This window comes from Perca fluviatilis, chromosome 8, assembly GCF_010015445.1.
Source record: "Perca fluviatilis chromosome 8, GENO_Pfluv_1.0, whole genome shotgun sequence".
Lineage (NCBI taxonomy): Eukaryota > Metazoa > Chordata > Actinopteri > Perciformes > Percidae > Perca > Perca fluviatilis.
In genome coordinates, this window is record NC_053119.1 from 30,752,039 (window position 1) to 30,778,454 (window position 26,416).

The window sequence follows — 26,416 nt, forward strand, 5'->3', positions numbered from 1 at the left end:
TCACTTTATTGCTTATGTATTAAACCTTTCATTTGGAATAAAACCGTGTTTTCTTAAAGTCACATATCGTCGCTAAAGCATTTGAAATGCTGTTTTAATTATTTTAAAAATAACTTTTTAATTTTTGAGTTCAAACTTTGTCCTAAATTGTATTTGACGTGGCATAAAAGTTTACAAATTAAATTCGCACAAAGATGTCACTGTATTTCTTTAATAAACCTTGTGTGATTCCTTGTCAGCTGCTCGTCCATGCAGAGCAGACCGTGTATATGTATATATGTGTATATATATATATATATATATATATATATATATATATATATATATATATATATATATATATATATATATATATATATATTTATTTTTATTTTTTTTCTCGGCCCATTCTCCTCCTCCACTAAAAAGAGTTTGGGCGCTCCACTCTTTTCTTTTGTTGTTGAACGCAGCTCATACAGTCCGGCCCCTTCCCCCTCGCTGTCTTTCTTTTTTTCTCCACCCATCCTCCCATCTCTCATTCACTCTATTTCATCCATCCAGGGTGACGCCAGTCCCTCTCACCCCGCCCCGTTCAACTCAGTCCACTGCGTTCATTTCATTCCTGCTCCCATTCCGCGCATATTTCGCATCCTTGGAGAGACGCTGCGCATTTTACGCACTCAGCGCGCCCGATCCTTCATCAAACCAAAACCGTGAGGAGACTGGAGTTGGCGGAGTGCTTTCCGATGCTGTAGCGACTCCGATCTGTGGAACAGTGTGGGAATTAATCCATTAAGAGGCGTATGAATCGAGGTAAGTTCCAAAGGAGGAGTCCTCTTCCCCCCCCCCCCTCTCCCCTCAGCCTGCGCGTCTGAAAGCCCTCGGACGTTTCGCTTGTTTCTAAATCCCGAAGTGGTCGCTGAAGCTGAAATTCAAACAATAACGGCGACATCGCGAGCGAAATTGACACACTCAAACCCCTCATAGATGTTTAACAAGTCTAACAAGCTCATTCTTTGCGTGTGAGCTTCAAAGCGAGGGATGTCTCTTTCACTTACAGTTGTATTCCCCTTTCTGCCGACACCAAAAAACAAACCTGGTTTTGTATCTCTTATTTCCCCCGTATACTAAAATACATGCTGTAGGCTATTTCTCTATCAGAGTTAGTTTCATGAATTGAACTACATGTAACGCGAAAAAGATAAGAACATTTTCGCTGCAGCGTTGGGAGGCAGCTTCACAAAGCTGGGAGTGAATGGGCGACTTGTTGCATCGGCGGGGTTTTCTCTTTTCCGACACAGGCAGGCCCCACTCACAGGAACAGGCCATAGGCTGATAACGTGCACACAGCCAGTGTTTACCCAGTGGACAGAGCACATTATATACTCAATGAGAACACGATCATACATGCTGCTGGTGGATTTGTTAACGCATTTACTCCTCTTCATCTTAAAGAAAAAAAAATTGAGAATTAGAACTAATTTGTAAAAGCCTATTTTGAATTTTCCCACATTTTCCAGGCTGACTCATCTTTGACTGTAAATTAACGTTTTACAACATATACAGTTTGTAGCCTAAACTGATTTAAGCAGAGGAGTATGATTTACATTTTTCATAAATATTTCACACTTATTCAACCACCGTTTCATTTTACACCGGCTCATATGTTTTAAGTCTGTATAAAATCCCCATATGGGCTTAGTTGTGTTGTGTATTTCCTTTTTAAAAATTGAAGGACTGCTCTTGTCGTTTATAGCAAGATATCTGTTGTGATGCAGGTCATTATTGGAGAAAAGTATAGCCTGTAGGATGAAACATAGTAGCTTTAATCCATATTTCAGATGAGGGGAGGGGTATGTTAGATGAAAGGATTTGAATTAAGTGTAGTTATGGCTTCTTTTTAACAGAATTGATCTGGCTGCAAAAAAATATCAAATGGAGATAAATGTTATGCCTTGTCAATATAGTTGAGAAGATGTACACCCAGTGAACTAATCACAGTCATAGTGAGTTTAGGACTCTGGTAAAATGTATTATTGAATAAAGTATCTTCTATATAATCTCTAGATTATTGTTATAATCTATGTAATCTTGAGATTATTTCCCCAATTAATCGATCAGTTGTTTTTCAGAACATGATTATAAAATCATGAAATCTGCTTAATGTGCTCAGAACCCAAAGCAATGTCCTTAAATATTGTTCACTTAACAACACTCCAACACTTACAAATTCAGTTCACCATTATTTAAACCGTGGAAAGCAGCAAATGCTCACATTTAAGAAGCTGTAACCAAAGGATTTGCGTCATTTTTGCTTAAAAATGACTTAGCAGTTAATCAATGAGTAATATGATTAATTATCTATCAATCAAAACGTGAATCTAAAATTATTTATATAAAGTATTTAACGGTTTTATTCAATTTACAACATCATAAATGTGTAGTTGTGTTTGTTTAGTTTGTAGAGTAAGTTTTGGTCCATGTGTGGCTGCTGGCAACATATTGCTAAATGTGATGCTCTACACTAGCAACAATATCTATGTAATTTCTCCTGAAAATATGAATTTCAGCAAATTGCTTTTATTCTCTCTTTTTGCCATTTAAAGTGTTTCAAAATGATAAATCAGGCAGTCCTGAAAGTGTAACAGAAGAAGGTGTGTATGTGTGTCATTATCTTTGCTGTGTCTAGGCGTGCAAGTGTTCAAAGCTTTGTCAGTCACCCAGGGCAAACAGCCTCCCGTCGTCCCCCCACTTCCCCCCTCCCCCGTGCCTCTCCCTCTTCAGTCCGTTGACATCTGTTTTGAGTGTTCTGTGCACCTGTAGAGACCGGGGAAGAGTGTGTGTTAGAGAAAGGGGAGGAGGCGGACGAAGGGAGGTGCAGAATGCAAATCCATGCATGTTTACTGGGCCTAAGCAACACAGTATGACTGGCTAATGACCATTTTGTGTGTGTGTGTGTGTGTGTGTGTGTGTGTGTGTGTGTGTGTGTGTGTGTGTGTGTGTGTGTGTGTGTGTGTGTGTGTGTGTGTGTGGCTCTTGCTGGCCAGGCAGGCCTATTGTTGCGGCAGCAACATGCTTTGGTGGATGAGGACGCACCATATGGCCTCTGTGTGCTTTAGCCACAACCACTGTGTATGTGCATGTTTGTGTGTGTTCACATACTTCACCAATGCTGTTACAGTATGGTGGAGTTGTGAACGGCAGGCTGCTCGCTGCCTTCCTCATTGATGTTTCATCTGTTCTCTAATTTCTAGATATGAGGACAAAATCCAGCACACTGATTTCTATTGAAACTGAATTAGAAGAAGTAATCTTCCTGGCATGTAATTTTGTCGTGTGACATCCAGACATGGTCCCACTGTTCATTTTTCATTGAAATTATTTATGTTTTCTTAAGCCAAATGAGCTGAGAGTTTAAGGTGGAAATTGTCAGTTTAATGTTTGGATGAATCCACAGGTGATACAGTGAAACCTGGAAATGATGTGATGCTTCTGGCTGTGAAGACATTGGTGTGTTGTTGAATTGTCTCATTTTAAATGAGAGTTAAAACAACGATGATGCTAATTAAAATCAACTCCTAAAAGTATCCCCGCAGTCCTGTTTTGTTTTTCTGACTTTTACAAATCTCTGACTATATCAGCTTGTGCATATTATTTAGTTTTGGCTCATAAATGTAGTGATTCTCTTAGTGTTGTGCTCACCAGCACCAGGCCTTTAGCATGTAGCAGAATGAATAAGGATACATTAACTGGCTGTGTTTTTGAGTGTAAAAGAAGGGAAGCCTGTGCCAGTATGTAATGAAATTTAGGGAGCGGTGCCGGTTTATTAGAGCAACAATGCTGAGAGTATGGGGGGTGAGTGGGTTCGAGGGTGTGCGGGGGCAGGGGGCGATCTGGGTAGTTGGGGAAAGGGTGGGTGGGTTTTGGGGGATGAGGTGGGGGCTCAGGCTTTGTTTAGGGGATGGGGAAACAATAGGCATCCTCCTGGGTGGGGGATGTTGGTGTGCATGGGAGAAGGGGGGAGCTGGTTTCTGGCTGCAGGAGGCTGTGGAGCCTGTGCTGGCTTGTCTGACTGCCTGTCTCTCCTCGCCTCCGTCAGTCTCTTGTCGCTCTCCTATGGCCGTACTAATACAAGTACTTCTCAAAATGTACATCTTTGTTTTTATCTGAGCTGGGTATCACATAACACACAATGTGTTACTATCAGCATATTTAGCCGATAATAAGAATGTAATTACCATACAGGTGGTTCTGCAAAATATTGTCATCATTTGTGCAATATTATGATGTGGGTAAGTGAAGAGAATAACCTTACACTTAAAGGACTAAATACATTTTTAGAAAGTAGGAGCTACCTTATGTTGCTTCTATTCTCTGCATTTATACACATTGTATTGTTCAAATGCAACATGGCATCAAGACTTTGCATAAACATACACGCCACTTTCCTAAAGCCAAATGGCATGTTATCTGTATGCATTTTGAGCTTTCCACGTGTATGTCTACGCTGTATACAGCAGATGTAAACATACACACCACGGCGAGAACGTGCCGTACTATCGCGATAACGTCACACGTGTGTAAAAAAAATAAAATAAATAAATAAATAAAAAAGGTTGAGTTTAGGAAATGAACTTTGGTAAAGGCTTTAGTAACACAAAAAAACTACAAAAATATGACGGTGACCAACGTCACAGACTGTGTGCTACTGGGTTAGCTGCTGCTAACGATAATCTGTTGGTGAAGCGGCACTTGTTCTTCGGCTCGGGGTGTGTGTGCTGTGCTATAGACTCTGTGTGCTACTTTTTTAGTATATGTGCTAGCTGCAACAAAAGTCTTTAGATGCCCCACGACCCATGGCAGCGGCTTCTTCTTCAGCTCAGCGCCTTCATTCAAATTTGATGTACTCTGCAATTTTTTTAAACATTCAGATTTGGCTGGGTGGTTAAAAACACACAGACTCGGAACACATTTATTTTGCTTTACCAGGACTTTAACATTAGCAGATGTCTATCTCCTAGTACATCTGTTGCTATCATAGCGTTCTGTTTCACTGTCAGGCTGTCAGTCAGACAACGAACCTCTTGGTTAAACAAATTTATATGGAAGAGAAAAGTGTTTGTGTGTGTGTGTGCGTGTGGATGAGAGCAGAGCATATGTTAGCTGTAGAGGATGTAATTGTGGCGGAGAGATGGATAGATGGAGTTTACTGTACTCTCTTCACGATCATGCAGCCGTACAATGTACCTTTTAATAGGTGTGGAATAAGTCTTAAACACAAACACATGCACATAAACACACATGTGGTTTCTGTCTTGGTGCAATGCTCCTGAGCTCACACTTATTAAATTGTGTTGGTATTGCTGCAACCTCCCGAGGACTCTCTTTCTACTGGTGGGTAATATTGTCTTAGAATATTGTCGTGTGTGTGTGTGTGTGTGTGTGTCAGTCTACGTTAGACAGTGAACCCCCCCGCAAGAGGCCACATAATGGCTTGGTCTGACTCAGCAAAAATTGGTGGAAAAGAAAGGAATAACAGAGAAGGATGGCGAGAAGAGCTGCTAGCTAAACCTTTTACCATCACATTTCTAGAAAATATGCACGTCCCTGTATCAGTACAATCTGTGACCAATTACTGTGTGTGTATAAATGTTAATGCTTCTGTGAGAGGAGATGGTGAAATAATGAGGAGTGCATGCTGTGAATGCCTCTTCACCTTTCATAAAGCAAGTCGCTCTCTCAATTTCTTTCTCAAGTATGTATTAGCGCAGAGAAAGAATAAAAGAAGCTTTGCTGGTTTTGTTTCACTGATGATGCAGGATGATGCTTTTTGATTTGTCCCAATGAATATCTGCCTTTGTTTTAAGGTTCAACCCAGGATTTTCTGTACCACGACGGTGGATCAGTTGTTACCAGGTTCAATCGCCGTGGTAACTTATGCTGAACACCTAACCTGGTCGGGAGCAGGTTAAGTTGGAGATCAGAGATCAACCGGTGTAAAAGCACCGCCTACTGACCAATCAATACTCGATTGATAACCGCGTCACCGTTCTTAGAAGATCAGATGGAGCTCGGTGCGCGGAGAGAGAGGGGTGCGCTCATAAAAGTTAAAACATTTAGAGACCGACAACCCCGATAACATTCCCTGATGGGTATTTTTATGAAATATATATATTTTAATGGAAGGGAATTACATATCGGCTATTTGTCGGCTTCTTGAGCCGTGTGTCGCCAATGCGCACATCGGTTTGAATTATGTTTTTATATATTTTATTTGCTCTCACGATCGCTTACCACTGCCAGGGTTGCAACTGAAATAATAGGCTAAAGCAACGACTGATGGGGAAGTGATATTGATAAGAGAAGACATTTAGAGCGTCGGCTATTTTATTTTATTTTTTTTCCTGTTTTAGGAAGCAGCGACTGTATGGCGTTTTGCCTGTAAAACCAAGTCTGTGTTCTTCATATTTATGTAGAATTATAATTTGCTCTTCTTATATAAAACATGCGGCTCTGGTAGATGTTTGCGATTGGTCGTGGTGCTCAAACACCGCCTCTTTTATGTGAACGCGCACACCGCAGGATTGGGAAACCCTGGGTTGACTGAACTAGTGTTAACCACTGTCGTGACACCGGTTATGCGGCACCGCAGTTGTTAGGGTTAGTGAAGCTGGATAACTGAAAGAAATCCAGGGCATGTTGATCTTGATTTGTAGTACAGGCCTCTGGTCAGAACTAATCAAACCAACTCGAGTTGGAAAGACTTTCATAAAGGTGATTATTACGCAAGATAAATTTATCAGTAATGGATTAATTGAAATCGTGACCATCTGGACTATAACTAAATGCAAAGACGTGCACCAGAGGCAAGACAAAAATCACGAGTACTGGAGTAAAGAACTGATTGTCTCTAGTAGAAATGGAGGCATAAGAAAAGTCTGCAGCTTTTAACTGGATATTTGTCGTTTAAGGCGAGACACGGCAGGCAAAAACATCGGTTTTTTTTCACTGGTCAATTTTGAGATTTTTGGCTATTTGTGTTCAATAACATGTATTCTTTCAGACTTGTGGTGAAAAAAAGTAAAAAATACACATTTAGGTCTTTATTTTACTGTACTTTGTCTGTTAGCGTCGGTAGATTTCTCCTAAATTCAACAAAAGTTGGCATTCTAAATCATCCCGCTGCTCCACGATCGCTGTCTGCACCCTGTCATCTCATATACCGTTGGAAAGCTCTCTCTCTCCTCTACAATGCTGTCGGATCCAAATATGGTCATTTCCTTTTAACCCTGTAAAGCCTGACACATGAAAAAATAGCCAGAAAATTCTAATTTTTTGGAATTTAGATGTTTATTAAACCCACTGCTTGTAGTGGAATGATAATCCACTAGAGGGCAGAATACATGTCAGATTATATACAACAGGTGTTTAAGGAAATTATTGATCAACTTGATGAGATAGAGGTTTCACAAACTTGCGTAGCAAATATGATACAAATGGTTTTACAGGGTTAATCAGCAACCAATCGTGAAAGTAAAAGGGGGGATTTAACTCAAAATGCGCAATCTCATTGGCTGATGCCAATTTCTGACAACGTGATTCGTTCAGAATCGTCACGTGACGCGCTCTGACATTTCCGCGCTCTGACATTTCCGCGGTAGTTCAGAATGTCGAAAGAAATGCGTCAAACGGTCGAAAATCACCTCAGAAAAGACGAAAACAGTTGTTATTAGCAAGAAGACCCAGGGGATTACACTCTAAGACAGCAGATGATGAAATGCCTTCACATAGTACGTCGATGTGTAAACTGTCGTTCAGAAAACAGGAGTTTTCAGACAGCGGAGGTAATCAGACCCTCTCTCTCTCAAAGCAGTTTACAGAAAGTCATATAGCCTACATGTCCTATGTGTCACATATATACTAACTACACTGTACTGATCGCGATACAACACACTATATTACAAAACAATTACATTACACAACAGTTAAAATTGTTGTATAATATAATTACTATATAATAGGCTACTAAACAAATCTGTAATTTTGGGATCCTAAAGTGGTTATGAGTCCCTCAGGCTGTGGCATGCAGATCCATATTTAGCTGTCAGTAGAGCTGCTGTCCCCTCTCCTAGGAGAACTTCCAGCTTCTTTTCTGTTGGTAACTTTGGGAACTTTTATTTTTTTGACTATTTTTCCAAGGTGTAATTCTCTTAGTGAAGATAGTTTCTCCCAGTGGAGGAGGAAGAGTATCTCTGTCTGACCCAGCTGGTGGTCACTGAGCCTGTCTCTCTCTCTCACTGACCTGTCTGTCTGACCTAGTTGGTGGTCAAATAACAATTTAGTCTACTTTGTTTGCTTTCTCCAATGTTCTAAATATTGGTCTTTTGAATGATTCATAATTAGTTTGGTTCTGTTGTTATGAACCAGTGCTGATGGGAGCCTGGTTAGTTAGTTTCACCATCAGCTGACTGAGGGGACTGGTTAGTTAGCTTCACCATCAGCTGACTGAGGGGACTATTTTGTGGGGAAAGTAAGCTTGAGGCAGCAGCAATATGGCCATCTCCATCTTCAATGAAGGTGCCTCTGCCATGCTTTCTGTTATGGAGAAGTTGTGGCTTCACAGCACAGTTGTGACGGTCAATTCAATGAGAGAAACTAATATGCTCAGGATCTCGAAAGCTGAGACTGTCACAACTGCCAGTGTAAAACATAGGCTCAAGAGTGTAAGCATAGCTAAACTAGCCTACATATGGTGCTGGAATGGACAATTAGACTTTAGAAAGCTGTGACATCTACTGTTGGTCTTGTTCTGTGTCCATACAACTGTCTAGTGTGGGTTTTGTCTGCAACTTTGTGCATGATACGCCAATGTTAATTCAATGAGTTACTGCACTTGTAGGCCTTATATGCCTGCCATTTTATTAAGTAATCAATTTTCATGGGCTTGAAATATTCTATATTGTTATTACTAAGGGCCTGAGCATTTATTCTGTTTTTGAGCAATTATTCCAATAGAAATGTATTAAATTCCCCTATTTAAATCTTTAAATGCCGTTTTCTCAAAATGAGTTTTTTGTCATTTTTCAGTATAAACATCTCAGCCTATGTAGCACCTATGTACACCAAACTTTCCAGTTATACACTTAGTAGGATTCTGAATATATTTACAGAGGGATTTGTTAATACATCATTCCTGGCCTGATTTATGTGACATTTTAAGCAAAAAAATGTGGCGAAAATCGATTTTTTAAGGCCATGGACAGTATATTTGGATTTCCTAGGTAATGAAAGCAGATATCCTGAAATCCCTCTGTAATTTTGTTTTCATCTTGTGTGTAAACAAAATGAAAAAATAATTTTGCACCTGGCTTTATCATACGTTCAGATCTATCTACCGAAAATATATGCAAAATCGCGCATATTTAATGAGATAATGCCTAATTTGCATAATTAAACATACACATTTCAAAAACTTGTAATACATTTCTTTTATATACTTATGTAAGTAATCAACTGAGGAAGTTTCATGGTGATATCTATTATTTTAAAGTTTTACCCTATTCACCTGTAGTGTCTCGCCTTAAAGTGTAGTTTCTATATCTGCTTTATATTTACGTTTCATGTTCGTTTATGGAGTCGTGCTTTGTAACTGCTGATGAAGACCCAACAACACCTGATTTTGCCGCTTAAAGGGGTGATAGAATGATTATATAGGGTATTTCACACTGTTCCTTAAGGTCCCCTAATAGGCTATGTAACATTGATTGGGCTGAAAATTGCCCGGTTGCTATTTTATGGGCCCTTATGCATCCCTGTGTTTTGGCCCTATTTGGAACGAGAGCTTTTCTTCCAAATATGGTATGCTCATGAATATTTAGATGAGCTGCGCGCTGATTGGTTGACATACAAGATACATTGGAGACGAGACAGCAGGTCTCATATTTCAGACATTGCAATGTTTCGTTACTAAATTCACTTCTGAGACTTTTTTATGTGAGAAATCAACTATATAAAGCTCATATATGGGCCGTTTTAGGAAAATGTATGGCTAATTGCAAATTTGGTAAGATGTGTTGGACTTCAGGTCCACACAGTCTGACGAAACAGCGGCAGCTCCGCTGCGCTCCAGAAAGTCACCGTTTCTGGGTTACTGGACAAACAGGGCTCGGGGCTCCACGGAGCTGGCCGGCTGCTGGCATAACTATAGTACATTTACATTTAGAATTTTGTCACGCCACTTATATAACAGCTACCCCTAAGGTCTTACAAAGCTAACGCTTGTGTCCGATTTCAATTTAATGCATTTTTGTGAATATGAGGGGTTTTGTTAGCTGCTAGTGTCCCTTCAATCCTATGGGTAAAGATCGCGGCTAGCTGCAGGCCCTGAAGTAACCCAGAAACTGAGTCTTTGTGCGGGTATGGAGCGTCATGGGCTTCCGGTCGTGACGGTGATCCATCTAGCTCACAGTGAGCCGGGGTCTGTGAGGGAGGAAACGCCGGGCGGCGAGGCAGCACCGGCCGCTGTCACGTTAGCCTGCTGAACTCCTGCTGAACTACGACACACAGTCGGAAAAAATTTGCAATTAGCCATCAATTTTCGTAAAACGGCCCATACATTGATATGGGATGGGATGCACTGAATATTACGAAACAATACGGCCGAAAATGTTGTGATGACGCAAACAGAAACCGCGACCTGCACGTGTGTCAGTACCCGATCCGTTCCACCTGCAAAACGTCTCCTAAGCAAAGAGGTTGAGACGGACCACAGAGTGAAAACAATGAAAAGTACGCTCTTAGAGTCTATCAGCACACGTTTCAGTGAGATCTATTCGGATCCTCTGCACTTCATCGCGACTGTACTTGATCCGCGTTATAAAGACCATTACTTGGATGCGGAAATAAAGCAGGGCGCACAAGAAATGATCCAGGCCGCGATGAATGCGGAGAACCCGCGTGGAGACGGAGACAGAGCGCGCCCTGAGATCAGAGCGCAGAAAAAAAGACTCATCTCTCTGCACCAGATGAGGGGCATGCACCCTCGTTGTCTGATATGTTCAGTGAAATCCTGTAAGAAAGTGCCTCAAATAATAATAATAATAATAATAATAATAATAATAATAATAATAATAATAATAATAATAGGTAAGCTATTCTGTTCTTAGGCTACTATATAATGTATGTGACTATCAGATTGTAGCCATATTTCTGCTAGATATTTTTTTTTTATTAAACTTTAATATTAATTTATACAATTGCAATGCCTTGATTTAAGTAAAGTAAAGTACACAGTCATAGCCATAAATGCAATGGTACTAATAATTGGCATAATTTCTTTCGGTTTTCGGTCTTGGTTTCCTCTTTTTCGGTTTTCGGTTTCGGCCAAGAATTTTCATTTCGGTGCATCCCTACTCTACATAGTTGATTTCTCGCATAAAAAAAGTCTCAGAAGTGAATTTAGTAATTAAAAAGCGGATGAACAATGTATAACATTTCTGAGATCTGCGTGACCTAGATTCAGAAGACTAAGCTGACCTCAGGTCAGTGGTGTAGCCTATGTAAATGTTGGGGCGTGACAAAGGTAGAGACTAGAGCCAAATAAGGAGGAGCGTTGAGATTTGCCCGTTTTCAGAGGCAGTTTCAAATACGAGATTTGCAGAGGAAAGGGGTGTCAATGGGATTTTGAGGTTCTATGTATGTCCTGTCATTTTTCAACTATGACAGGGTAAAATTGGTTTTGCATTCTATCACCCCTTTAATAATAAAAGCACTCAAGATGCAGCTTAATCCTGTTGGTGAAAATTGTCACATGGTTGATGGTTGTGTAGCCTTGTGATACCCCTTTCCCACTAGCCAAAAATCCACTTAGACCCACTAACATCTGGCTTTTGGTTAGAATCGGCATTTACTCCCGGGAGAAATTACTCTGCAGTAGGCACGGGTATTTCTCGTCTCCAGCTACGATCGGCAGCAATGAAACCGGATACCCGGGTAGATGAGCTAACTTTCGTCCCTTTTCCGGGCGCAATTCTGTGACGTGATTTAATTTACCTATAATGCATTGAGAATGCATAACTCAAGCCACAATCAGAGGTGGTCAAGGACAATGTCCTCATCTGACCCCATGTGTGTAGTTCTCTCTCCATGATCCTCCATACTGAAGGATGGTCTTATTGACTCTAGCATGTATAAACACAAATAATCTCCCACAGTTGGCCAAGTTGATATGCTGATGCCAAATGCATAACGTTTTTAAACGTGCCCTGCCACACGTATTTTATTACTTTGTGGTAAAGACTCTTAACATTTTTTGTGGAAAAAATGCCTTGGTTACCTTGTTTCAAGCCATTCTACTGTGGTATAGAAAGCCTGCAGGAAGACTAAGCTTGATTTGTGCCAGTTCTCATTAATATTCAACGAACTAAGCTGCTTGACTCTGATTGGCTAACAGCTAGCCAATGAGAGCCTAGCTATCAGCATCCTTTACCCAGCCCAACTGTGCGAGCTCATGAATAGTAATGAGCTCAGGCAACACCACGTCAGACTGACCAGCTTTTGTAATAGGCCTGATTTCTCAGCTTATTTCTTTTCAGTGGCTAGAGCTGGCAGAGGAGGTAGCAGTTCATTTTCACATTCACGACATAACACAAACACATATGGACCTAAGATATTTCAAAAAAATACAATTGGACAATTAAACCCTTACATCCACGTGTCCCTTGAATCGAGCTGAATCTGATGATATAGGCCACGGCCATTTCCGCTAAGAAGTTTTTCCGCAATATAGCGCAATGTGCTAAACCAACTTTTCCAAACTCCTCCTAGGCCGTACGACCGATCTGCATGAAACCTGGTAAGTAGCATCTCCAGATGGACCTGACCAAAAGTTATCAAAAGAATTTTGCTGCGTTAAAGTATGCACATTTTACGACCAAACTAATTTTCCTAGCTAGCTACCAACACTAACTTTATCATATCTCGGCCAACTTAAAGTGATGGTTCGGAGTAATTCACCCTAGGGTCCTTTGCACCATGACCTCGAGCCAAACACCCCCCAGAAGCTTTTTTCACCTGGGTCGAACATTGGGAGAGTTAGCTAGAGTAGCGTTATCAGCTGAATAGCTTAGCGCAGGGGCTAATGGACACACGTTTGTATCTTGTAAGTTACCCCACTAATAATGCCCAAAATGATACCAAACATCTACAAGTAGTACAAATAGGTTATGCTCTCATAAAACGATGGATTGGAAAGTTTGTAAGTACACCAGAAGTTTATGAACACTTCTCTGCTCTCTTCAGCTCTCTGTTGCTGCTGCTGCTACCTGCAGTTAGACGAGTGCTTAGGGCCGTCTACAAATTACTACACCGAAAAGAGATACAACAAAAATATTTATTAATTTAATGATTAAATAAGGTAATGTCTCCAAACTTACCTCAATTATTACTTGTCTCCTGCTAGTTATACTACAGCACTTACTTAAAAAAAAAAAAGTTAAATTAAAAAATATTTTTGTTGCATCTCTTTTCGGTGTTGTAATTTGTAGACGGCCCTAAGCACTCGTCTTACAGCAGCAACAACAGCAGAGAGCAGAAGCAAGCAGGCAAGTGTTATTTACATAAACTTCTGGTGTACTTACAAACTTTCCAATCCATCGTTTTATGAGAGCATAACCTATTTGTACTACTTGTAGACATTTGGTATCATTTCGGGCATTATTAGTGGGTAACTTACGAGATACAAACGTGGGTCCGTTAGCCCCTGCGCTAAGCTATTCAGCTGATAACGCTACTCTAGCTAGCTCTCCCAATGTTCGACCCAGGTAAAAAAAGCTTCTGGGGGGGTGTTTGGCTCGAGGTCATGGTGCAAAGGACCCTAGGGTGAATTACTCCGAACCATCACTTTAAATGCTATCAGCAAAGGGATTATTGTTCAACATCGCACTACAATGGTCTGTTCCATTAGGAGGTGCTATAATCAACGTTTATGTGTTTTGGCCAACAACTCAATGCATGTAAATGGGACATTTGCAATTGCAATTTCTCTGCTGTAGTAATTTCTGTCAACATGAAACTTGTGATGCTTGTTTGGCATGGTGCTCTGAGGATCTGTACCAAATTTGGCCAAGATCGGCCATTAGGGGGCGCTATAGTCATCATAGAACAGTTTGGCCCTTTTACTCAATCAATGTTAATGGAATATTTGCAATGGCAATGTACCACAGACCTTGCAGCTCACACCTCTCGATATTTCCTGATGTTTGCCTCCCACCGTTCCGCTTTGGGTTCTGCTTTGGGTTCCACTTTCGCATGCTCCCCGGGTCGTCGGGGGCGACTCGCGTCCAGCTGAATCTCCTAATATAGGCCACGCCCATTTCCGCTTAGACTTTTATGCATGAATAATCCTCCTAGACCGTGCAACTGATCTGCACGAAATTTGGCAGGTAGCATCTCCAGATGGACCTGACAAAAAGTTATCCAAAGAATTTTTATAGGATAAAAATTTCACATATTACGCACAAACAAATTTGTGTAGCTAAGTATGAAAACACCAACTTTGCCATATCTTGACCAAAATAATTGCCATCAACGCAAAACTTAAGATTCTTGTTTGCCATGACCCTCTGGACGTGCCCCACACATTTTACGAAAGTTGGCCACTAGGGGGCGCTACAAGTACATAAAGTTTATACCTCATGAACGGCTCATCCGATTTTTACAAAATTTGATGGGTACCATCTAGGGCCACTCATGAGGACACCCCTACAGTAAGGTACTGACTGGTCAAAGTGGGCATGGCCTATGGGACCCTAATTGGTTTTAGCCCTTGGGCAAATTTTTGACGGCCTCAGTATATACGAAAACTCACAAAAATTGGCGCCCACATAAACATCTGGTAGCTTTGCGAGACTGTACAGCGATTTGGCCCATACCTGTAAGCGGGCTCCATAGTGCCCCCTAATGCGTGGAAGGCCTTAACTTGGACATAGTTGCTCCGATCTTCACCAGATTTAATAGATTTATTGCTCTAATCATTGTGGACATATTTCCCATTTACCTAGCCAAGGCGGAAGGCGGCCATTATAAATTATTCATTTTCAGGTGTTTTACATTCTTTCGAACTTGTCCTAGTGCGTGATTTCAATCTTCTTGAATCTTTGCAGGTAGTATCTGTTGACCTTCATGACGAAACATTATCCAAAGAATTTTGATAATTGAAAAGTTGTGGAAGTTACATTAACTTCCTGTCTAAACAGGAAGTTGCGTTATCGTGGCAAGAATTACTCAGATTCCCCCGAAACTTGAAAAAGTTGTTCTTCATGGTCGGTTTAGCATCTGTTCCAAACATGGTGGCAATCGGTCATTAGATGGTGCGGTTTTAATTTTATTTCAATAATCGGCAATATATTGATATATGGGAAACCTACTTTGTCTAACTGCTCCTGGGCCGTGAGTCCGATCGACACGAAAAATTGCACATGGACTCGGAGGACCCTCATGACAAAAGGTTATCAAAAGATTTTTGATAACTAAAACAACGCACAAGTTATGTAGGACCAACTTCCTGTAGGTGGGTGTCGAAACAGGAACGGTTGTATCTTGGCAAAAGTTATTCTGATTTACATGAAACTTAGAATGTGTGGTCTACATGTGATATTGCATCTAACAGTACCCCCTGGGCAAGGGGCGAGGGCCCGTTCATCGCTGCTTGCAGCTTTAATTATTATTATTCTGCAGGCTCGTGCGTTGCTAGGGGGCTCCATAGCGCCACCTAACGTGCGCCTTAAATTGGACAAAAGTAATAAGTTAATTTACCATATTTCAAGGGAACATAGGTCTCATCTTGAACTCCATGGTACTATTTTTAGAAAAAATTACATAATTCTAAAATTTGCGAAAATTGATATTCGTGCAATAATATTCATTTTACCAACACTTGTTTGAGGACTTTAGGATGCACGAAAACTCTCAGAATTTGGCAGCCATGTGCAGAATATTAATTTTATTTCAATAATCGGCAATATATCGATATATGGGAAACCGACTTTGTCTAACTGCTCCTGGGGCGTGAGTCCGATCGGCACGAAAACTTGCAAATAGACTCGAAGGACCCTCATGACAAAAAAGTATCAAAAGAATTTTGATAGCTAAAACAACGTGCAAGTTATGGAGGACCAACTTCCTGTAGGTGGGTGTCGAAACAGGAACGGTTGTATCTTGGCAACGGCTATTCCGATGAGAGGGAGTTAGATTTTTAAGTGGCACGTGCCAGTGGCATGTACTTATGGTACTTCCGTACGCCAATTGCGATTGCATGTAAATTGATGCCGTAGCAAGTTGTATGAAATGGCGAAAATCCGTTTAGGGACAATGGTCAGGTTGGAGGAGAGTTAAAACACAGGACTTTCACCCAGAAGAGCGGGGATCGAATCCTGTGTGTGACCTTGTCACACACAGGATTCGATCACAGGATGTGTGCAATTGGTATTTCCTTTTCACGTTTGTTGTTTTCCAAACCCTAACCCGTTATTCTTTTCCTAAACCCAACCAGTAGTTCTTTTCCTGAATGTAACACGCTTGTGACGTTACCTTGCAATAACACGTAGCCTCGCGATAACACGCCACTTGGCTTTTGGAAAGTGCCACATGCCAGGACAGGCCACTTCCGGCTGCCACATGCCACTTAAAAATCTAACTCCTACTGATTCCTATTTACATGAAACTTAGAATGTGTGGTCTACATGTGATATTGCATTGCCAGTAACCCCCGGGGCAAGGGACGAGGGCCCAGTCATCGCTGCTTGCAGCTTTAATTTAGATTTGTTCCCATAGTGACCAGTGTGGAGCTCAGGGACTCAGCTCTGGCTGAAATCATATTCTTAAATATTTGAATAACATGAGGTGCAAATTATGTGTCTGCTGTGGAGGCTGTTTAAGCGGCAAAATAAATGAAGCACCCATAAATCTGTTGAGATACGTAACACTTTAGTTGCACATAAAGTCACACGAGTAAAAAATGAGTGTTGGGGGAAAAAACACTAAAATAAGCAGAAAACAAGAAATATCACCTCAGATGCTGAATAATTCTATATGAACTGTAAGGGACCATTACAACATTTTAAAGTGGAGCAATGTTTGCTTTGAGGATTATGAGAAAATCCTCTTGTATTGCATAAAACGTGTGTGTGTGTGTGTGTGTGTGTGTGTGTGTGTGTGTGTGTGTGTGTGTGTGTGTGTGTGTTTTTGTGTGTGTGTGTGTTTGTTTGTGTGTGTGTGTGTGTGTGTGTGTGTGTGTGTGTGTGTGTGTGTGTCCAAATGTTGGAAGCATTTAAAACAGATGCTGTTGAGTGGTCCAATAGAAGAATGAGTGAAAGGAACTGACTAGCCTGTGATAACACATTCAACTTGTCTACCAACAGGATCCCCTGCTGATGCACACACACACACACACACACACACACACACACACACACACACACACACACACACACGTGTCCATGACACATGCTGTTTTGTTTTTGCTTTGTTTTGGGTTGTGATATTGTAAAAAGCAACAGGCATTCGAAAAGGTTAGGGCTGCTTGGATATGTGAAAATCATAATTACAATTATTTTGGTCAAGATTGAAATCACAGTTATTTAACACGATTACTCATTGACTTTGGAAAAGATGTTGCCATTATTGAATAAAAAATTAAACCTTAAAATACTTTTCCCCCGTCAGAACTCAAGACAAAATAAGAGTTTACTTGCTCAACGTAATGTGCAAATTTTTTCTCTCGATTACTCTGGTTTTGTGATTGTTAGGAGCCGAAATTGTAATCACGATTAAAAATGTGATTAATTGCATAACCCTGATGTTGATTCATCTCAGTTCCCTTATTTGATAGCTCCTCGCTCCGCGGCTAAAGCAGAAGTTGTTCTGTCCCTGCAGAAGTTGTTCTGTCCCTCCTTTGTGAAGGCCGTCTCAAAGCTCTTCTTTCTGCCCTGAGGAGTGAGCATTGAGGAGGGATCACCGAGGAGCTATAAGCGAGGATACACAAGAGCAGCCTTCCCAAAAGCCGTGCAGCTGAAAGTGTTGCTAACTCCGCCGATACAACTTACGAATTAAAGGAATATTTCACCGCTGGAAAGCTGAATATATCTTTAAATTGGGTCACTTATGTAGTAGAAATGTGAAAAAAAATTGAAATTGGTGCCTTCTAGGCCGAGAAAAGCCAGAAAATGTGTTTTGGTCTTATATGGATGAAAAACACCAAATCCCAGAATGCACCTGCTTCGTTGCTTTGAGTCCACTCCCAAGCCACGCCTACCGCTTGACAGACCCGGACAGACCGACGGAGGCATTCAACTCAACTCAAGCGTGTTTTATTGTCATTTCAACCATATACACAAAACAACGTTTCATCGAGACTCAAGTGGTGTTACACATTTAACATATATAAAAACGACATTATATAAAAACGACATACAAAACAGGCTACATTTAGTACACACACTTTATAGGCTCCGTAAAGTTCAGCTAACGCATACTAGCATTAGCGCTTGGTGGGCTGTAAACACCGAGCATAAACACAGCCGTGAATTAGTGTGTAATGTAGAATGGTCGGCATTTAACAGTCACAAACTCCACCAGCAGTTAGCAGTAGCTAGTTGGATTTTATTTCTACACCAGTCCACCTCCACGGGCCGGCGAGAGCAGCCTGGTAGCTGGATAGTCCCGGTTCCGGTACACTGTTGTTCAGGCATGTTTCCACAACAACAAAAACACAGCAGTCACTGAACTCACGTTGGGAGTTTCGTTGAAGGAGGATGTAGTCCAGCTTGTTGTTTAATGAGCGGACGCTTGCAAGCAGGATGGATGGGACAGGTGGACAGCTAGCGTTAGCTTTCCACCTAGCCGATGAGGATGTCCCCTAGCCGGCTAGCGGCATTGAGCAACACCGCTGGTCTCCGTGCGAGGCGCGTACGGGGTGCCGAGTATTGCGTCTGTAATAACGTTTCCTCCATATTCTCCGATCTGTACCGATGTATCCCGGTGGTACACACGTCCGGTAGTTTGAATGCAGATCATTGTTGTAAATGTTATCTGCTGAAAACCGAGAGCCTGTTTAGCGAAGATTCAAGATGGCTGACAGTCGTTTTCATTCGGAATACCTCGGCCAGACTCGGCAGTCCAACCCCCTGTGGGCGTGTTGAATACGGAAGTAGATCCTACTACTGGCTGTAGTCCTTTGCCTCTGGCCCAAAAATCTTCCAATGACGCAAAAATCGTCATTTTACGTCATCGGAAGATTTTTTCCAGGCCCCAAATGCAGAAATCTCTCGTCTCAGGGGGACATGAGGGAGGGAGGCACGGTCATTCAGAAATACTATCGGGTTTCTACTGATACAAAGCTGAATGCTAAATCGGTGAAGTATCCCTTTAATGTGAGGAATGGACATCTCATCACTCTAAAACACATGTCCTTGTTTCCTCTCCTCCCATGATTTCCTCGCGTCTCTCCCGTGCTTCCTCGGTGGGACGGACTAAGAGGTGAGGAAGGAAGGCAAGTGGAGGAGCCGGGGATGCAATTTAAGAGAACTGAGATGTACCTAAAGACATTAACGTAAATGTCTAACTGGAAAGATGACAAGATACAGGAATTTCTGTTGGGAAGAGCCAACGCCGAAACCGTCGAAACGGCAAGAGACTTGGTTGTTTATGACCAAATTACAAATGGCTCCGTGACCGAGGTGTAATCCACATCATGTCCTGTCTCCTGCATGTTCCAGAAAGGGAGAGAGGAATAACGTTGCCGTGTTAAGTTTTACGTTATATAGGACACTGTTTTATTCATTTATTTTGTAATGTGTCGGTATTTAGATCTTTTCAAATAAATTTTTATGTTGAAATAAATATACCTATACGAGTAGTTAAGTCTTCCGTTGTATTAGTCCTAGATATTCAATAATGGATATTCAAATGTATTCACTCCATAGAGCTGCGGAGGAGGGTCTGGCTAGTCCACACAGCATTCCGGGATAGGAGAAAAATGTGCTCTGATTTATTGGCATTTCTTTAAACCAATCACAATCTTCTTGGGCGGTGCTAAGTGTTGGACAGAGCAAAGGTACTTCTTCAAAATAGCCTTGGGAAGGAACTTGTTTTGGTGGAACATGAGTACGTTCAAAGCTTGTTTTTAGTCATATAGACTAGTAGATGGTAACCCAGATTTGCGAAAACTCTTGCAAGACTTGCTGGCCGACGACCTATCCTAACCTTAACCATTCAAAGTCAACACCTAACGTCAACCATCTAGTGGGACTTTTGCAAATCTTGGGTTACCATCTAGGCATGAGCCACCTATAGGCTTAGACATTTCCGTGTTCCGTGTCCGCGTACAACTGTGGACTTGTACTGGTTGTTCGGATGTGCACGTTGTTCCATTCATGCACATATCCGTATCCTCCAGCAATTTCTCGCCAGAAGTCCAATGCCATTTGGCTGTCTTTATATACCTTTTTAAAAACAAATTATATAAATGTGGGTAACGGCGGATATTCTTTCTTCAAAACAAGCAATCAATTTTGTTGTCTTCTTCTTCTTCTTGGTAAACCAGCTGGAGGTGCATACGCCACAAACTGGAATGTGAAACAATTGAGGGAGCATGCACAGTCAGCGCGCTTGCTATGCGTACAGTCTGGTCGCGGTCATAAATGTGGGCTGCCCGCTTAAGACCCGCTGCTAATGCAGGCACACACATCATGTGCATTACATTTCATTACAAACTCACTGGCCTGATTTTAAGAATATGGAGGCAGAGAGCCATGCACATTGCATGCTCACAAACACATACATGTAGTTGGCATTTGGTGGAAGCCAGTAAGTGCTGTAAGAAAGAAGTGTAAGGGCAAGAAAGGCAACACAGAGGGAGAGCATGTGAGTCCAGGCAGCTGCAGGGCTGTGGCTGGATGCCCTGTGTGTGTTCTCCTGAGGGCTGGCACTGACAACATGAAGCCTGCTGTCCTGGCTGAAGTAGGTCCAGGCCTGCCTAGTGACAGAGACATACAGAGGGGAGGGGCACCCAGAGTGCAGAGGAGTCACCCAGTCAGAGTCGATTGTTGTGTGACTAATGTCTCTCTCCAGCGTCCATCTGCTGCTGGGCCCCTCTCTTGCTCACATCTCCTGAGCCTCACTGTGATTCTTCTGTCAACCATCAAACTTCTTCTCTGCCCTTCCACCCACTCATTCCTGATTTTCACCATCATAAGCAGCTACAAAGTCATTACAGTCCCAAGGGCATTCATGGCAGTGACATTTTCATCTAATTAATAATTAGAATTTGGTTTCACTAGCTCTTTGAAATAAATCCATTTTAATTTTCAAATCCAAGTTTGTATAAGTACTTCCTACGTTCTAAGTAACTACTGGCTAGTAGTGATTTATTTTGTCAGGTGACACCATTAAAACTTAGCGGCTATAATCAATATTTCTAATATAACAATAGGTTAGAGGGGTCACTCGCACTGATAAACCTACCGAGAATTATCACCTGACTCTGCAGTTCCCTACAGAGCTTTTTTTTCTTCAGCTCATTGTTTGATTTTCCCGGCGTGCAACTCTCACTGCTCTCATAGTGCTGTTTTGCCCATAGCACACTGTCTAGTTGCAGTTTTCAGAGAAAAAGCTCTAAAAACAGCTGGATTCTTGCGAAATTACAAGATCACGCAAGAATCGCGGATCACATATCACACGAAAATCTATCTTTAGTTCTCATGCTTCAAGTAATGCATTTGTGTCTAATCTACCAGCTTACTGCATCAGGTGTAGGATACACGTAGGGTACAGATTTGATCATTGGCAAATTATCGAAAGATGTTTTATCAATATTAATGAAGTTATGAATATGGTTATTAATAACTTTATCAAATCGACGAACAATCAAAACGGGGCACGACCCTGCAAGTCAGGGACCAATAATCAAACTGTGGAACAGTCTCATTTCTGTAGTAATCCTTTAAAAGGAAACAAAGGAAGGGGTGATTTCGAGCGCGGACCCGTTCGACCAGCAATTATCACAAGTACACAAATAATCACCAGCAACTGCTAATCAAGTATAATCGAATTTATTAACGTCACAATCATCAGTAGCTAATCAATAATCCTTCAATAATAAAACGTATATACTTTTTACAATATCACAACCCAAAACCAAGCAAAAACAAAACTGTGTGTGTGTGTGTGTGTGTGTGTGTGTGTGTGTGTGTGTGTGTGTTCTTGTTTAACTACATTTGTGGGGTCCAAAAACTGGGAATACAGTATACTTTTGGGGTCCGAATCGTGGGGCCTTGCGGGAAAATGCTGGACCCCACAACTTTAAAGGGCTGTTTGAGGGTTAAGACTTGGTTTTAGGATTAGGGTTAGAATTAGGTTATGGTTAGGGTGAGGGTAAGGGTTAAGGTTAGGCATTTAGTTGTGATGGTTAGTTAAGGTTAGGGAGAAGGAAAAATGGGGGGGGGAAAAAAGTTTTTTGTTTTTTTTTTTTTTTTTTTTTTTTTTTTTTTTTTTTTTTTTTTTTTTTTTTTTTTTTTTGTTTTGTGTGTGTGTGTGTGTGTGTGTGTGTGTGTGTGTGTGAGAGAGAGAGTGAGTGAAAGAGGAGGGGCGGTGCCGAAGTGTAGTCTAACACCAAAAACTCCCAAAATGGCTGCTCCTGTGAGCTGCACAAAACTATTTAGCCTCAAGAGGGCGGTAGTGGTGCTGGGTGCACGAGGAGGGGTTGAACAGGTCGAGGGGGTTGCTAGGCAACGCGCACGCTTAACCCAGCCCTGGTCATGTGTTTTAGCTCCGTACAAACGTAAGCAGACCCCACGTGGTTAAGCTAGCAGCGTTAGCTCGGGAGCTACGTGGCTAGCTTGTGTCCGTGTGGATATGTGTATATAATCAGTAAAAGAAGAGTAGAGAAGAAGTGTAAAGAAAAGAGGCCCTCTGATCTTAGTTATAGATAACGGCCAGCTCAGTGGCTAACAGCTGATTTCCGCGATTGTCTCGCAGACAGAGTGGTTTAGCAGGTAGCTACTTAACATAACATAACCAACGGTATAATGATCGATTATACATTCACAGAAACAGATTAATAACCAGATATGGCCAATACATGATTACAATCACAGATCACATTAATGGCAACAAGCGGTAGCGAACCCTTTGCTCATTAATAAACAAAACAAACACACTAGTTCTAACGTCTGCCCAGAACTGTGTAAAGCCTTACTGTGTGTGTCGTTTGTCAGTTAATCTCTCGCCAGAGTCTAACGATCTGTTTCGTCCAGAGCAGGGGACGATACGTGATCCAGGTCGACGACGCAAGAAACAGAACGCAGTCCTTTTTTTGAATCCAGGCTGATTAAACCCGCTGCAGATGAGGGAATACTCGGCCAGTATTTCCTCGGATCCCCTTTGTATATCAGACAGATATAAAATTGTCCCAGCTCCAACTCGACCAGCGAGGTGATGCTGGCTAGCTAGCCCGGACTAGTGTGCCTCCTGTAGTAACCTGGGTCACCGTGGAAAAGCAAAGAGACACCAACGCCGACAGCTTTTATCCTCCCTCCACCTCCTAGTGGCGGGGTGGTGCATTCAAAGACCCGACAGCCAATGGGAAAAGCGCAACCTTATCACAGGTGTGAAGCAGTTCTTTGTCTCACCACCAGTCTGCCTTGCCCTCCATGTGTTGAATGTGGAACCTCCATTTTGGGGACTCCCAAAGTGGCAGCCTGTAGGAGTTTGGTGAAACTGGCTTTGGGATTCACATGTAGGCCAAGATCCTTTGTCTCTGCAGTCAGCTCAATCTGAGCCATTTTTGGTTAAGATCAATGTTTAACCCCCTGCTTGGTCCCAACACAGGTGAGAAGCTACTTGTGTGTGTGTGTGTGTGTGTGTGTGTGAGATGGCTATATATATATATATATATATATATATATATATATATATATATATATATATATATGTGTATATGTATATATCATATGTAGACACAAATATATACAGTGACTATTACCATTTCACGCATTACCGCATTAATAGTGATATACCAGTCGCATTACACACGCATACGCACACACATTACACGCATTACCGCATTACGCATACACCATTACCGGCAGACATTACTACGCAAACATTATACTCGCATTATCATATCTATCGCAAAAATATTACGACATACGCGCATTATTATCATTACTACACACATTATTATATGATACATAATACCATAGAGCACATTATTAGCACATAGCATATATTACACTATCATACTCACAGGATTGTATACACAATACTAGCAAACAATACATTATAACATACGGATAACACATTATTGACATTATTAAATATACGCGCATATAAACAACAATATGCAATACATAATATATGCAACAACACATTAATTATTATAATTATAGCATATAACATACAGCACATACTACAACAATCCGATATAACATAATACTACACTATTATATAGCTATACAAGCTATTATTATTAACACATACGCTATATACGTCATATTAATATATATACGTATATATATCCATATACACATACCACACAACAATAGACATACATATGCATACAAGCATATACACACATTAACATACAATAACACATTATAACTTGCCAACATAATTTGCTATATAACATGCACATTATATAGCACATAACAACATACATATATTGCTATATACGAGCAATACACATATACGCTTATATTATACGGCAATATACACAACATATTATATGCATAAATAATAACATAGAAATATTAAACATGATAGCATTAATATAGATATAATTAATAAACATATTATTATACCATATACATTAATATACCACATTATACATATATACAATATACATCATATACTACAGGTGCATATAGCGGTAACAATAGCTATATATATAGGTAATATATGATAAAGATTATTATTATGAGTAGCATTATTATATGGCATATATTATTATTAGGCATTATTAATTATTATATTATTATACGCATTATTATTAATATTATTATATACAATATTATTACATCATTACATACATAATACATAGGCATATTATTAACATATATCAACTATATTACATTATAGTTAGTATTACGACAAATAGAAGATTATTATTATTATATTATTATATAATTATTATGAGTAGACAACATACATATTATTATTAACATTAGCATTATAGCATTATTACATATAGGGTATATTATTATGAACAGTGCATTACATATGACACATATTATTACGCAAATGAAGCATTATTATTATTAAGGACATACATACGAATACAATGCATTATTATTAGTGATACGTGTATTATTAGGGTATGATTAACGCATTATTATATGCGTATTATTATATAGTATACAGGTATAAATAGCATATTACGGCATATAGAGGACATTACATACATACGGCATTATTACAGAGATAGGCACATACGACATTATTACGCACAGACACATATTACATACGTACCATATTATGCGCACATTACGAAAGGCATAATCTATCCCCAGTTAAGGATTTCCCTTTAGATGCAGGGAAACAGCCTCCAGTAACCTAAAACGTAATATAAACATGGAGATCGTCTCCGAAAGTGGGATCTCAAGCTGGAATAGCCTAGCGCCGTGACTTCAATGGGACTGCTTTGAGCAGTTTTTTCAGTGATTCAAAACTAGACGGGTCATTGGATAAAGCCCGGATTATGTCGCCCACAGACGACTTTGGGTCAATGGAGCAGTAGGCGGTGGAGCTTGGGCTTCTCGGTGGATGATGGAGGGTGTCAAGGACCAATCCCCTTTGATTGAAGCGCGTTTGGTAACTATAAAAAGTCGCCGGCTGTTCAACTTCAAGCAGAGCCCCAGCCCAGTCCCATTGTGGATTTTGCAAGTGTAGTTGAAAGGACTTAACTGTGCAACCTATTTCTTGGTATTTGCTTGGCTTAAATAAGACACTCTTTCATCATACATTTCATACAATTCACACCACATTCCTTGTTTCAGCTTAACGAATCCCACATTTCCTCCCAATGAAGTTTAATATTGTTTTGTTACACCGCTTGTTTGTTTCATTAATTTTACAGTGGCTAGGCTAGGTGTAGGGTGAACTAGCCAGCTAGCAAACTGCAATAACGATGACAGACAATGCTAATATTGTTGACCTGATTTTGGATAAAGCCATTTGAAACTCTTCCCACGAGGAGAAATTGGAAGAATTAAACAGCAGGGTTAGATCAACTTAAGATTTATTTAGGCAAAAGACAGGTCAAAGTAAAGTAGTAAAGGTCACCCAGCCTCCTGGTATGACAAAGTTAGCTGGCTGGGACTGTGAAGTACGTGACAAAGAAAAAATTGCACCGTTGGCCATGCCCTTGATGAAACCTTCCTCACAG

The 26,416-nt window shown here is 40.8% G+C and overlaps 1 protein-coding gene across 1 annotated transcript in view; it reads left to right on the forward strand.

Moving 5' to 3' along the window:
* Positions 1-551: 551 nt before the first annotated feature.
* LOC120564323 (transcriptional enhancer factor TEF-1-like) overlaps positions 552-26,416 on the forward strand; it is a 137,108-nt gene continuing 111,243 nt past the window's right edge. The window contains exon 1 of the mRNA XM_039809172.1: positions 552-792. The gene's annotated coding sequence lies outside the window, so the exon portion shown is untranslated. The remainder of the gene's footprint in view (positions 793-26,416) is intronic.